Source organism: Palaemon carinicauda, chromosome 7 (assembly GCF_036898095.1).
Source record: "Palaemon carinicauda isolate YSFRI2023 chromosome 7, ASM3689809v2, whole genome shotgun sequence".
In the NCBI taxonomy this organism is placed as follows: Eukaryota; Metazoa; Arthropoda; class Malacostraca; order Decapoda; family Palaemonidae; genus Palaemon; species Palaemon carinicauda.
Genome location: NC_090731.1, coordinates 137,317,345 through 137,332,010, shown reverse-complemented (window position 1 = coordinate 137,332,010; position 14,666 = coordinate 137,317,345). Strand labels below are relative to the sequence as shown.

The window sequence follows — 14,666 nt, the reverse complement described above, 5'->3', positions numbered from 1 at the left end:
GGATCTTCTCGTCCTCCCCCCGGATTTGATGCTGTTTTCGGACACTTCAAAAGAAGGGTGGGGGGCCCACGTTCTGAACCACAGGATCTCAGGCCTCTGGTCAGAATCAGGAAAGTGCCTGCACATCAATCTGCTAGAATGAAGGCCGTATATCTGGCACTTCAACAATTCCAACAGATCCTGGCGACTCACTCCGTGGTGGTCGTGAGCGACAACACCACGGTAGTGGCTTATATCAATAAGCAAGGAGATACCTTTTCACAACAGCTATCCCATCTTGCAGTAGAGATACTGAGATGGACCGAAGTCCACTTGGTTCCACTATCGACTGGTTTCATTCCGGGCAAGAGGAATGTGCTCGCTGACAGTCTGAGCAGAGCATTGCAGATAGTGAGTACCGAGTGGTCTTTGGATCCGCTAGTAGCCAACAAAGTCCTGACTTTGTGGGGTTCCCCGATGGTGGACCTGTTCGCGACGGACTTGAACTTCAAGCTTCCGCTGTACTGTTCCCCAGTCCCGGACCCCAAGGCACTCTGGCAAGATACCTTCCAACAACGATGGGACAACATCGACGTTTACGTCTTCCCACCGTTCGGTCTGATGAGAAGGGTGCTCAACAAGACCAGAATATCGGTCAACCTGTCAATGACCTTAATAGCTCCGTTATGGCATCATGCAGTGGTTCCCGGACCTTCTGCAGCTCCTGACGGAACTCCCGAGAGAACTTCCTCCACGACACGAGCTACTCAAACAACCACACTGCAACATTTTCCACAAAGCGGTAGCATCGCTTCGGCTTCATGCCTGGAGTCTATCCAGCATCCCCTCACAGAGAGGGGCTTTTCGCAACAAGTTGCGGAGAGGATGTCTCGACACCTGCGAAAGTCATCTGCAGGGGTCTACCTGGCGAAGTGGAGAGTCTTCTGTGGTTGGTGTCGTGGAAGGTGTATCTCTCCTCTCGATGCCACTATTCCAGCAATAGCGAGTTTCTTGTATATTTGCGGGAAGAAATGCGCCTTTCGGTCTCGGCGGTGAAAGGCTAACGCTCAGCCTTAAGCCTGGCCTTCAGGCTGAAGGGAATGGACATTTCTTCCTCGCTGGAAGTTTCACTACTCATACGAAGCTACGAGCTTACCTGCCTTCAGTCGGAAGTGAGACCTTCTCCATGGAACGTGGTTCGTATCCTCAGGTCTCTTAAGAGACCTCTGTTCGAACCATTACGCCAGGCTTCTGATCGTCACCTGTCTTGGAAGACGATGTTCCTGCTCGCTCTGGCCTCAGCCAAGCGAATCAGTGAACTTCATGGTCTCTCGCATGACGTCGCCCATTCAAGGGGATGGGGGAGGTAACATCCGGGTTCGTCCCTGAGTTTTGTTGCTAAGACTCAAAATCCTGGAGTTCCGGACCAATGGTTCGACTCCTTCAGGATTTTGAGTCTCTGTTCTGTAACAGATGACCCAGACCATCCCCTACGGTGCCCAGTACGGAGGCTGAGGCTCTATCTTAACAGAACAGCTGCAGTTCGTCCTCGAGTGCATGCCCTGTTTGTGAACACACGAAGGACGAAGAGGAGGGTCACGAGGTACACCATCTCAGCTTGGATTCGCAGGGTCATCCACCACTCCCTGAATCCAGACCCTCCTCCGTCACGTCGCTCTAGAGCACACGATGTCAGAGGCATCACTACGTCCCTGACATTCAAGAGAATCTTCTCAGTGACGCAGGTTCTACAGGCTGGGTCTGGAAGCGCCAAACGACCTTCACAGCCCACTACCTGCAGGACGTGACACACAGGAGGCTCGATACGTTCTCTATCAGCCCTGTGGTGGCTACACAACAGCTGGTCTAACCTCAGGCTCCTTAATGGACAAGTAGCAGAAGGTTGAGGGCATTGTTACCCAGTTTTAGTCTGCATGAATGAAAAAGTATGCCTGGCCCGTACTCTTTTCTTCATCCTCCCCTCTCTTGGGGAAAGCAGCATCCTGGGTTCTCTGCACAGCTGACCTCAAACCACTGCAGGTAAACCATGCTTCCTTGTGTTCCTAGTATTAGAGAATGCTGTTACGTCCCCCATACCCTGACGAGGTGGTATTGGGAACGTCCTAGCCTAGAGCTCCATCTAAAGGAATTCAGGTCGACTTCCTAGGACGAGTCACACTTCATTCCTTCACACACAAGCTTATGTAGGCCGCATGTTCCTTGCGGAGCAAGAACCTTGCGAGGTGCAGGGACTCCTTATCTCGAGTGCTACACACTCGGATTCTGAGTCCCCGGGCAAAGCCAAAGCCAGTAAGGCTGGGACTTGCCACCCTACCTAAGGGTTAAGTCACCCAATGTAAATAGCGTGGTTTGTATTTCGGTTACGGAACAAATGACAAATTTGGAGATAATTTGTATTTTTCCTAACCATACAAACCTTAGCTATTTACACATACTTGCCCGCCAGCCCTGTCCCCCATAAAGTCCTACCTCTAAGCGAAGTGAATCAGTTCACCGGTGTGTGAGGGGGGAGGGGTAGCTAGATTCACTTCGCTTAGAGGTAGGACTTCATGGGGGACAGGGCTGGCGGGCAAGTATGTGTAAATAGCTAAGATTTGTATGGTTAGGAAAAATACAAATTATCTCCGAATTTGTCAAATTCTCTTACTCAGGACAAAACTCAAGTACTTCCATAAAGATGGATGGAATGGGATCTGGAAGTACAGTATGCATCTTTCAGATCCTGTGTTATCATGAAGTCTTTTGGTCTGACATCCTGTCTGACCGTATTTGCATCTCCATTTTGAATGGAGTATTATGGCCAAATCTGTTCAGGGAAAAGAAGGCGATGCCTGGTCTCTAGCCTCCAGATGCTTTCTACAAGAAAAAGTTAACTGTAGAAGCATACGGAGCCATCTAGGACCTCTTGAAGAGCATCCCTCTGACATGGTCTGGACTTAGACCAGAAGGGCCTATTTCATATCTTTATAGATCCCTTTGCAAAATAACACAACGTCACTGGATGAAGTCAAAGGAGGGAGAAAGAGAATGAAAGTGGATGGAGACTACAAAGTTGGACCCCGTGTCGACATCCACCTCTGCCATCTGTGCTGTAGGCATCCTCCTAAGAGGACGGGTAGGAAGAATGGTGGGCCCTAGCAGGAACGACCATGTTTCTGTCCTCTACCTCAAGCACCTCTTCCATGAAAGGGCTACTTTGTTTCTTGCTTCCTGGCGGTGGACTGCATAGGAACATTAGATCCTCTCTTACATCCTTGGTGGTTAACCGGGGAAGTTTTCTTCATGGGTGGTGTCAAAGAGTAAAGGCATGATGACATCGCCCAAAGGAGAAAGTAGTCATGACACACCTTCCTCCAGTGCTCAGCAACTGCGTCTATGTCTTCTACATTAAGGAAGGACCATAGATAGTTGAGCGATTCTCTCCTTGGCACCTGCCTCTAAAATTATGAAAAGATGGAGTCTCTTCTTTTCAAAATTCAGTCAGTCCACTGATTAATGATATTATGTGCAAGGAACTCTATTGACCTCAAATTAGAAAGCAAAAAGGTGGACATTGTTTACCGTTTCTGCTCGTTAGAGAAGTCCTCATTATGGAAGAGGTACTGTATCCAACCAAGGCTAACCAGTTGTCTAGCCATGAGGCGGCTTGCAAAGAGGCCTTTGCAACCCATTCCATGTTCCAGGCCTCTTCTGAGAACATCACCGGCTGTACTGCCAGCATTATGTGTTAGAGCAAGTATTGATGGGTCTAACGGAGGAGGCAAGGGATTATCGTCTATGATCCCGTAGTACTTTCTCTGCTTGACATACAGCTCCTCCAGTCTAGTTGAGGCTAGTACCGAACCACGAATGCTCTTCCGAGGATCTGGAGCCTCGTGTCTCAAGGGCCAGTTCTTGGGAAGAGTCTTTGAATCCTTCTTCTCCCGGGGGTGACTTGTGAAGGCTGCAAGGAGTGATGACAGCTCCTTCCTCGAGATCTCTGCTCGTCGCAAAATGCGGAGACATGGAGGAGGATGCAGCTGGCTCTGGGGAAGGAGCGGATGGTTCAGTATAGACAATTTCTATCAATGACAAAAGGCAATTGTCAGTGAAAGATCTCTTGAACCCCTGATGGTTCTTGGGTGCAGAGTATCCCCTGGGGGAGGCGCAACCTGCCGTTACCTTCTTCTCTTCTTAATCGGCTTGACTGGCATGATACCCAATCTTTCCCACTCAGGATCGAGACCAGACAGGGAGGTCTTAAAAGAGTCCATATACCCGGACGACCGCTGCTGAGGAGGAGGAGGGTGCAGGGCAATGGGAGGAGAAGTTTGCCTTGCGGTAGAACTCCTACGCCTTAGATCTAAAGGTGGAATGGAACTCCCTGAGTACTCTGACACCTTAAGAGGGATACTAGGTATACCCAAAAGAGGCACTACAGGTGGAATGGGGACTGGTCCGAAGATCGCCTGTGTAACAACCTTTACCAACTCTAGAAACCAAGAAGCATCCTTCACAAACAAAGGGACGCACGCTGGGGCGCTATGATAGTGAAGGTGCTTGAAGTTTTCAATGGTCAAGCCCAAACAGAAGTTGTAGCCTGCATGCTAGGGAGGTCTGGCGGTTATAAAGGTGAGCACGCAACAGAAGTAGAGCATGCCACAACCTCACTATACGGGTGCGAGTGAACAACTAAAGTCCCGCACAGACTTTCGTCAACAAGAGGAGTTTCCCTGCCCAGTTTGTTAATGCTCAGTGGCTGGGTGCGCAACGGTGTGCAGCACTGTGCAACACACTCTCGCGTGACTACAGCCTGTGTGTTTACACGACAAAGCTGCGTGAAAAGTGAGTAGCCCTGCGTGCTCATACAGCAAGGTTTAGAAGGCTTTCCTATACACCGACTCACAGTAGGAAAAGCAGTCTCTTCCCCGTAAGCGAAGAAAGCCAAAGTGGAGGTCCTGAAGGGCCTGGTCTCACAAAGCTATCTTTTGTTATACGATGGCGAGGGGTTGGAACTGTAAAGGCAGTTGGGAAGCAACATCGTCACCTTGCTCCAAAGAGCTAGAATGAGGCATCAACAAATCGAGTACCTGTACTTGCTTCTGCAAGCCCCAGGACAGTGACCAATAGAGGGAGGAGGAAGTCTGATTGTAATGAGCTTCCAAGTTCACCTCATAAGGATCACCTCACTGGTTAGGACTCCAAGGAGCCACAGTCTGCAATTGCTTATGCAGCTATTATTATTATTATTACAAGCCAAGCTACAACCCTAGTTGGAAAAACAAGATGCTATAAGCCCAAGGGCTCCAATAGGGAAAAATAGCACAGTGAGGAAAGGAAATAAGGAATTAATAAATGATGAGAATAAATTAACAATAAATCATTCTAAAAACAGTAACAACATCAAAACAGATATGTCCTATATAAACTATTAACGTCAAAACAGATAATTCATATATAAACTATAAAAAGACTCTATGTCAGCCTGTCAACATAAAAACATATGCTCCAACTTTGAACTTTTGAAGTTCTACTGATTCAACTACCCGATTAGGAAGATCATTCCACAACTTGGTAACAGCTGGAATAAAACTTCTACAATACTGTGTAGTATTGGGCCTCATGATGGAGAAGGCCTGGCTATTAGAATTAACTGCCTGCCTAGTATTACGAACAGGATATAATTGTCCAGGGGGATCTGGATGTAAAGGATGGTCAGAGTTATGAAAAATCTTATGCAACATGCATAATGAACTAATTGAACGACAGTGCCAAAGATTAATATCTAGATCAGGAATAAGAAATTTAATAGACCGAAAGTTTCTGTCCAACAAATTAAGATGAGAATCAGCATCTGAACACCAGACAGGAGAACAATACTCAAAACAAGGTAGAATGAAAGAATTAAAACACTTCTTCAGAATAGATTGATCACCGAAAATCTAAAAAGACTTTCTCAATAAGCCATTTTTTTGTGCAATTGAAGAAGACACAGATCTAAGGTGTTTCTCAAAAGTAAATTTGCTGTTGAGAATCACACCTAAAATTTTAAAAGAGTCATACAAATTTTAAGAAACATTATCAATACTGAGATCCGGATGTTGAGGAGCCACCGTCCTTGACCTACTTATAATCATACTTTGAGTTTTATTAGGATTCAACTTCATACCCCATAATTTGCACCATGCACTAATTTTAGCTAAATCTCTATTAAGGGATTCAACAACTCCAGATCTACATTCATGGGATAGAATTGATGCAGAGAGTAGCATCATCTGCATATGCAACAAGCTTGTTTTCTTGGCCAAACCACATGTTATGTGTATGTAGTATGAAAAGTAATGGGCCAAGAACACTACCCTGTGGAACACCGGATATCATATTCCTATACTCACTATGGTGCCCATCAACAACAATTCTTTGAGAACTATTACTTAAATAATCAATAATAATGCTAAGAAACGACCCACCCACTCCCAACTGTTTGAGTTTGAAAACAAGGGCCTCATGATTAACACGGTCAAAGGCAGCAGTAAAATCTAGGCCAATCAAACGAACTTCCTGACCACAATCAAGGGATTTCTGTAAAGCATTGGAGATTGTAAGAAGGGCATCACATGCTCCAAGGCCTTTACAAAAACCAAATTGCAAACTAGGGAATAGATGATTACCTTCAGCAAACCTATTAAGATGTTTTGCCAGAAGACGTTCAAAAACTTTAGAAAATATGGGAGTTATGGAAATTGGGCGGTAATCAGGGGGACTTGAGCTACCACAAACACATTTACATAGAGGAGTAACATTACCAATTCTCCAAAAAGTGCTAAAAGCTCCTCTTCTTGCTAACTTGCGCAAAATAACAGATAACTTTGGAGCTAAGAAATCTGCTGTCTTTATAAAAAAAACAAAGGAAAAATACCATTTGGGTCTACACCTCCATAAGCATCAAGGTCCATCAACAGAGCTTTAATCTCACGAGATCGAAAAGCTAAACTAGTTAGTTTAGCCTCAGGAAAACAGGAATGAGGAAGTTCAAGTTTTTCATTACTCTGTTTACTGTTAAAAACATCAGCCAACAGGGTTGCTTTTTCCTTTGGACAGTGAGTGACTGAGCCATCTGGTTTAAGTAAAGGAGAAACTGTTGTATCTACACCAAAGAGTGCAGATTTAAGGGTAGACCACCATTTATGTTCCTGAGTTGTACCATAAAGGGTTTCTTTTATGGTCAAATTGTACTCCTTTTTAGTTGAGGCATAAACTCTCTGAGCAAAAGCTCAAAGCTGAGTATAATTGTTCCAGGTCAAATCTGATCTGTTACCCTTCCAAAGATGATAGGCCTCCTACTTCTCCAAATAAGCACGTCTACAATCATCATTGAACCTCGGTTCGTCCTTCACTCGGTTCCTTAGCACACGAGAAGGGATACGCCTATCAATTATGTTGGCTAAATTTTCATTCAAAGGGACAACAGGATCTACACTACTATATAATTGTGACCAATTCAAGCACAAAAGATCATGCAAAATCCCATTCCAGTCTGCTTGGGATTTCATACAAATTTTACAAGAGTATGATATATCAGGGGCAGGCTGCTCAGTCTTCACTACTAATGAAATCAAGGCATGATCAGATGTCCCGACTGGAGAACCAACCTTACTAGTTATAACGTCAGGGGAGTCAGTGTATACGAGGTCCAAGCAAAAACCAGACCTGTGAGTAGCTCCATTTATGATTTGGTCACAGCCTGATTCCGAGGCAAAGTCTAAAGCTCTTAAGCCATGGCGATCGGTAGGAGAGATAGAACTTAACCACTCCCTATGTTGAGCAATAAAATCACCAACAAAGACAAAAGAACCCTTTCTATCATCTTGTATTTTACCCATAATGGTAAGAAGACAATCGAAGATAGAATCATCCATGTCTGGATTCCGGTAAATGGAACACAAATTAAAGTTGTTATGCCTGCCACAAACTTTTATTACCTGAATCTCATGACATCCACATTGACAGCAAGACTTATGAGAAGCAGGGTAATCGGTCCTAATATACAGTACACCGCCATTCCCCTGACCCTAGGGATGGCATCACGTTTCAACATTATTGGCTTCTTAAAACCACTTATAAGGAGCTTAGAGGAGTGCCTCATATTAGAAACCAAAGTTTCTGAGCATAAAAGAATATCATGCTGTCTGGACGCAACTGTAAGGTCTTGGATATTTGTATGAAGACCACGAATATTGCAATACAGAAGACGACATTGGCGAAATCTAGGACGTACTGGTCCCGGATTTCGCTCAATGTCTCCAGACAGCATAAGAATTAATAGAAATAAAAAAGAGACATCATACTTAAAAACTAGACTAACAAGAATTATAACAAAAACAATATGTACAGAATTATAAATAAAGTGATTGATGAAGCCCATAGACTACTGTATAGTAAAAAGTCAGAAAACTGGTCAACATGGAGAAGCTAAGGGCATAAGAAACTCTGAAGGGTCAACCACCCCTATCTCAGAGGGGAAGACCCTTGTGGAGGCAGCTGCACCCCTAACTGTAGCACCATCAAAAGCCGTTTTAAGAGGGGGGAAGTGCAATCCCCAAGGAAGACTAGAGTTGACGGAAAAAAAGACTCCATAACCGACGAGAGTGCCGCTGCTTCGCTATGGGAAGCAATGGTGTCCTTCGCACCTAAGAGTTGTCTGGGGATCAGTTGGTCACCACTCTTACTCATTTGTCCTCCGGAGGAGACCAAGAACAGAGTCAATCAGGAGGGAAAGAGACACAAGAGTAAGAAGTTGGGACTTCTTCGACTTCAAGGAAGACGCTAAAGGAAAAGAATCCTTTATAAACTAGAGTACTACTGTCGTCTACTGACCCGCTCCCACTGGGAGGATGACCACTCCCAACACTCAGTCCAACGAGACACACTAGGTGCAGGAGTGATGTCTGCAAGCAGAACAACAAACCTGTCTTCTGAGCAGACATGAAGTTACCGCCAGGGCAAACCCACATATCAGCAATTTTCTAAAAACAAAAAACTCCTGAAAAAATAAAAAGAATTTAAGTAAATATATCCAGTTTTATGTAAAAGGTTAATGGGAGAGATAGACAACGTCTGCACTCCACTATGCCAAAAGCAAAAGTGACATAATACAACAGGTGAAAGTGAGCGGGATGGCTAGTCTACTATCCCGCTAAGTAGCGGCAGGTTTTTATACCACGCTAAAAAATTTATGGCTAGTTTCAGCTTCGCCGAATTAATACATCCATAGTAAAGAGCGAAAGTGTTTGTATTGTGTTGGAACAAACTGTACTTTAGTTTCTAGCCAAACAGATGAACCATATAATTTTCCTACTTACTAATTTGTGGTTTATCCATTTCTGACCATGAATATTGGGGAAAAACCACCCGTTTATGAGTTTTCCTACACCACCCCCAACTTATAAAAACAATATTGGGGATCCCAGTGGGAAACCAGGGTTTTTCTAAAGGTGGGGAAACACCAAAAACAAGTGATATCTAGCAATAATAATGGTCAAAAATGCATAACGAACACAATAACCATTAGGAAAAATATATGGTTCATGTAAGTGGCGGGAAATTAAGGCATCATAATTACCAATAATTTATATCACGTCCCTCAGATGGTTTTTGGTCTGCCGTAGCTTTGTTTTGCTTGCAAATAAACAACCTCGCTGCTTCTCTGTTCTGGCAAGCAGTACATGAATGTGCTACACATACCATCACCATGGGTCACTATTAAATTATCATTATTACCGATAATTAATAATCACATCCCTCACAGGGATTTTGCTCCACCAGTTCACTCACAAATTATCTCACTGTTCCTCTGTTCTGGCAAGCGGTACAAGGATCAGCTACACACGCCAATCACGTGGGTCATTATTTAAGGATATTTTTTACTTTCGAATGAGTAACAATAATTATGCACTGAATAGACAACGTTGTCATATATTATTGAAATATATAAATTTACACTAAACTTTGAAATATATAGTATTCCTCTCTTAGAGATGCTTCCTTCTGACTGCAGTCATGCTGAAACTGAAGCGGAAGTGAAAAACAAAAAAAAGATATGTAAAACAACATCCAGGAACTTGTGCAGAAATTTTTGGAAGTTCTTAAATTGTTAAAAAGCCAGGTAACGTTTACATCATACAAAAGACAGATGCAGTCAATGCATGTCCAGTAACCCATCATCAGTCTCTCAAACATATACAATGAACTTAGTGAAATGTTGTCCACACTTTAAATGATCAATACTCAAGTTATTATGCCCAAGCCCCCATTACAGTATAGTCACACGGACACGCATGGCAAACTAGCCAGCCCTCATCAATTGCTTATAGATAATTAAGCGTTTCACTAGAGATTCAGGTAATATTTATTAAACCAAAATATTTTAAATTCTTATTTAACCTATCCGCACCTAACCCAGGGTGTTACATCCAGATCTAAGCTAAGTTCCCAAAGGTAAAGAATTAAGCTAACCTAATGATACAAGATTTAAATCTGAACATCCAAAAATATATCATAATTTAGGCAATTGGAGAAACGAAGAATATAGCACATGGCAACTAACCTATCTCACACTAAATTTTTTGTTTTGGAAATTCTTACGTTGTAAGTTGGGTTCAATTATAGAATGGTGCAATATCAGTTAGGACACAGAAACTCACATAATTGAATAGATTTTTGCAAATACACTGTTTTGAATATCGCATATCGGTACTATTGGAGGAAACCTCTAATAACGAAGTTACAGATTTTAGTGAAAAATACCTGTTTCGCTCCTTTTGTCATAGCATAGCACATATCATAGGATCCTTCTCCCAGCTGGTATTTCAGGAAAACACTAATAGGTGGTGCTTCTATCATAAGTTATTTGTTTGAACTGAATAAAGGTCCCAACGTTTTATATTTTGAACTTCTTTGTTATTTAGTTTTAATATTGGAATATGCAATACAATCACAGCTCTTACTTTACTGACCAAGTTGATAATAAAAGGTTAGGGTAGAAATGTGTGTTTGATATATTTAGTCTGATCATTGGAAATGGACGCCAAGTTTATGTTCGAACAGATGCATTGCGAAGCTACAATTCACCCCTTTAAATTTGTAAAATACTATTTCATGGGGATAACGCGCGTAGCGAAACACAGACCGCTTGCCAGAACCTAGGAGCAATGAGATAATGTTTAATCACGAGCAAAGCGAGCATATGGTAGAGCAAAATCCAATAAATCAAAATAAAGTAAGGAACTATTTGTAATACGATGAACTCTGCTACGAACGACGCCAAAGAAAATGGGAAAGAAAACCCTGTTTTCGGTGCGTTAGGATGTCATGGGAAACAAAAGCTCCAGTGTTTTTACAGTTTCATTACTGTTTCTCAGTTTTAATAGCGGTAACTTTTTTCTTTTTATTACAATGACTTTTTTTATGATGATAAATGATGAAAACAAAGCTTATAAAAGTTCATTCAAATATCAACTCAATTAGAAAAGTACACCAAATTTCAAGGTGTTTCGAATGTAATTGATGACGATGCCTAGCACAAAGCCATAGCTTTCCAGTTATAGTAGTCGACTAGAGAACCATGACTTATGAACGTCACCTGGGTGTGACACTGTGAACGTTGTAGAGCACACCCCTCGCTTGTAGCTCGTTTGTACATTGTTTACATGCCAAATACAAATGGAAATCGTTCCTATTAATGTACAAACGAGCTACAAGCGAGGGGTGTGCTCTACAACGTTCACAGTGTCACACACAGGTGACGTTCATAAGTCATGGTTCTCTATCGACCAACAATAATTCAATAACTATAGATTTCCGCAGGAATCTTTATCAAAAACGTTCAAAATACCACAAATTACATTAAAAACCAGGCTTTTTTTTACAAACTGTTTATTGCACCATTCTATAATTTTACCTTAAGTTGTTCTGTATCCTTAAACTTACCAAAAATATTCTGCCCTTATCAAGTATACAAAATTAAAAATACAGTATAGACAAATTTTAAATAAATACACTATGAATAATGTTTTCCAGACAAATTACAAGTTCAAATGCCCTGGTCACAAGTAAGAAAGGGCATAGTGGCCTAGGCCAGGTTAGGCGAGGTTTCCTTTGCCAGATGTATTTTGTGATTTCGTTAACCAAGTCTTCAAGGGCAGCAAGTGTTTTAACGCCATACAGTGACACCCTTGGCATAGAAAGCAGTAGAAGCCATCCTAAGATTTACATTTGACCAAATATTTCTTTCAAGGAAGATATGGGGGGCATGGGCTAATGGAAAGGTTATGCTAGCCTTGATATCCAAAATACTGACGAAATTAAGGCTTTCAAGAATTAACTGAAAATGTTCCTGCTTTCTAAGTTCTTTAATAAAGTGGATTTGACAATCAACACTGAATATGCCGAGCGATACTTCAAATACCTTTACGGCAAACAATCTTCCAGGTCCTGTAATGTAGACGGTTTCTGCGTGATAGGACCAGAAAAAGTCCTTAAATTAAGTAAGTAATCTATCCTATGCCAAGCCAAAGGGCCTTGCCTATGATCAACATGGCTACTATGCAAAGGATTTCCAGATGTCAACAAATATGAAATTGCAAATCTTTACACTATGCAAAGTTCAGTCTATTCATTAGCAATGTCGTTTCTGCCTCTTCCCCAGCCATGCTGATAAGGAGAAATTAGTTTTAGGTTAATACCACCCAATTCTGAAATAAATCTACCGGTACTAGGCACAAGCTACGGTACCGGTCAAGCTAAGTAGCCTACTTCACAATCAATCGGCATTGCAACCACAAATACCTAAGCCATAATTATCCAAAGTTAAACAGCAACGTCAATAATTATGATAATTTTGTCTATGATTAAATCTACTTTAACGGTTCAAAACTTTGATCAACACAAGCTTACCAGAATAGTCTCCACTAGGGGGTAGTTAACCGACTGGGGTCACAGTATTAAAACTATAAAATGTCTAACCATTTTCTCTATTAAACTACTTACTTCTAAGACTAAAGACTGGCTGAGTCTTCAAATTCTTGTCAGGTTATTAGATTATCCTTCTGGTCACAAAGTTAATAAATAACTATTAAACGCATCACAGCGTACCATGGGTTTCTTTTTCAGACTGACAACTTTTGACATCTCAACAATCAATGTTGCCAATGTTATGAGAGTAGTCTGTTTCCGCTATAAAAAGCTTTGATGTAAAATAATAGCGAATCATATGTTTATAAATTTTGAAATTTCTTTAAAAATATAAGTTGAATAAACATACTTAGGCATCGAAGGAGTCACTATGCTACATGTTAAAATTAATGGAATGGTTTTATATTTAGTTAGAATAGCTGACGATATTTACAGGCAATAGCAAATTGGTGCATTATTCTGTCATTTTAGTGGAAGGAAATCTACACTGAAAATAGTCCAAATAGATAATTCGGAGATTGACATAAAGGAATATTACATATATGGAAGTAGGCTACAGCAATCAAAAGTACATTATCATCAGGGTGCCGCTAAAATGGGGTATGAAGTGAATACTTAAAAAAAAGTAGCGGCGAGGTAAAAGGATATTCGATGTCCAATTGACAGGTAAATATTTATAACCATGTGCACTCTTTGGTAAAGATTTCTGTACATAACACAAAGGTAATGTAAAATATTCTTTGAGAATCGAGGTATTAGAAAAAAGGAGTATGGTTAGAGGCATATTCAGTTACTCACTATTTTTATCACACCAATTATTTATTTATTTTTTGTATGTTTCCAAGATTTAATCTTAAGTTCCTACTCATTAATTTTAAGATAAAATCTACTTTTTAGTGCCAATAAGAAGGATCATTATAAATTACTTCACTTTCTACAACTTTCGGAGCAAATGACATGTAGACTATGTTAATAACCAGGAATTCGGATTTATGTTAAGCCGTGCGATATTGCATTAACTGCTGAAAAAATATGTTTCCGTACACCGAATAGAATTCTACACAGGCCGACCATTTTTCTATTATTCGCCTTAGTGTTGGATTTTCCTATCTTATCATAGCCATACTGGCTGATTTTGAAGGTTATAAATTATTTATGCCCCATTATTATTATTATTATTATTATTATTATTATTATTATTATTATTATTATTATTATATATATATATATATATATATATATATATATATATATATATATATATATATATATATATAGTATATAGTGTGTATATGAAAATATATACAGTATATATACAGTATATATAAATATAAATATATATATATATATATATATTATATATATATACAGTATATATATATATATATATATATATATATATATATATATATATATATATATATATATATATATATATATACAGTATAAATATATATATATTTATATATATATATATATATATATATATATATATATATATATATATATATATATATATTATATATATACAGTATAAATATATATATATATATATATATATATATATATATATATATATATATATATATATATATACAGTATAAATATATATATATATATATATATATATATATATATATATATATATATATATATATATATATATATATATATATATATATATTATATATTATATATACATATATATATATATA

At 40.1% G+C, this 14,666-nt stretch overlaps 1 protein-coding gene across 1 annotated transcript in view; it reads right to left on the bottom strand.

The window, feature by feature from the left end:
• LOC137644032 (zinc finger protein 260-like) overlaps positions 1-13,171 on the bottom strand; it is a 32,904-nt gene extending 19,733 nt beyond the window's left edge. Inside the window, exon 1 of the mRNA XM_068376923.1 lies at positions 13,027-13,171. The gene's annotated coding sequence lies outside the window, so the exon portion shown is untranslated. The remainder of the gene's footprint in view (positions 1-13,026) is intronic.
• Positions 13,172-14,666: the final 1,495 nt, after the last annotated feature.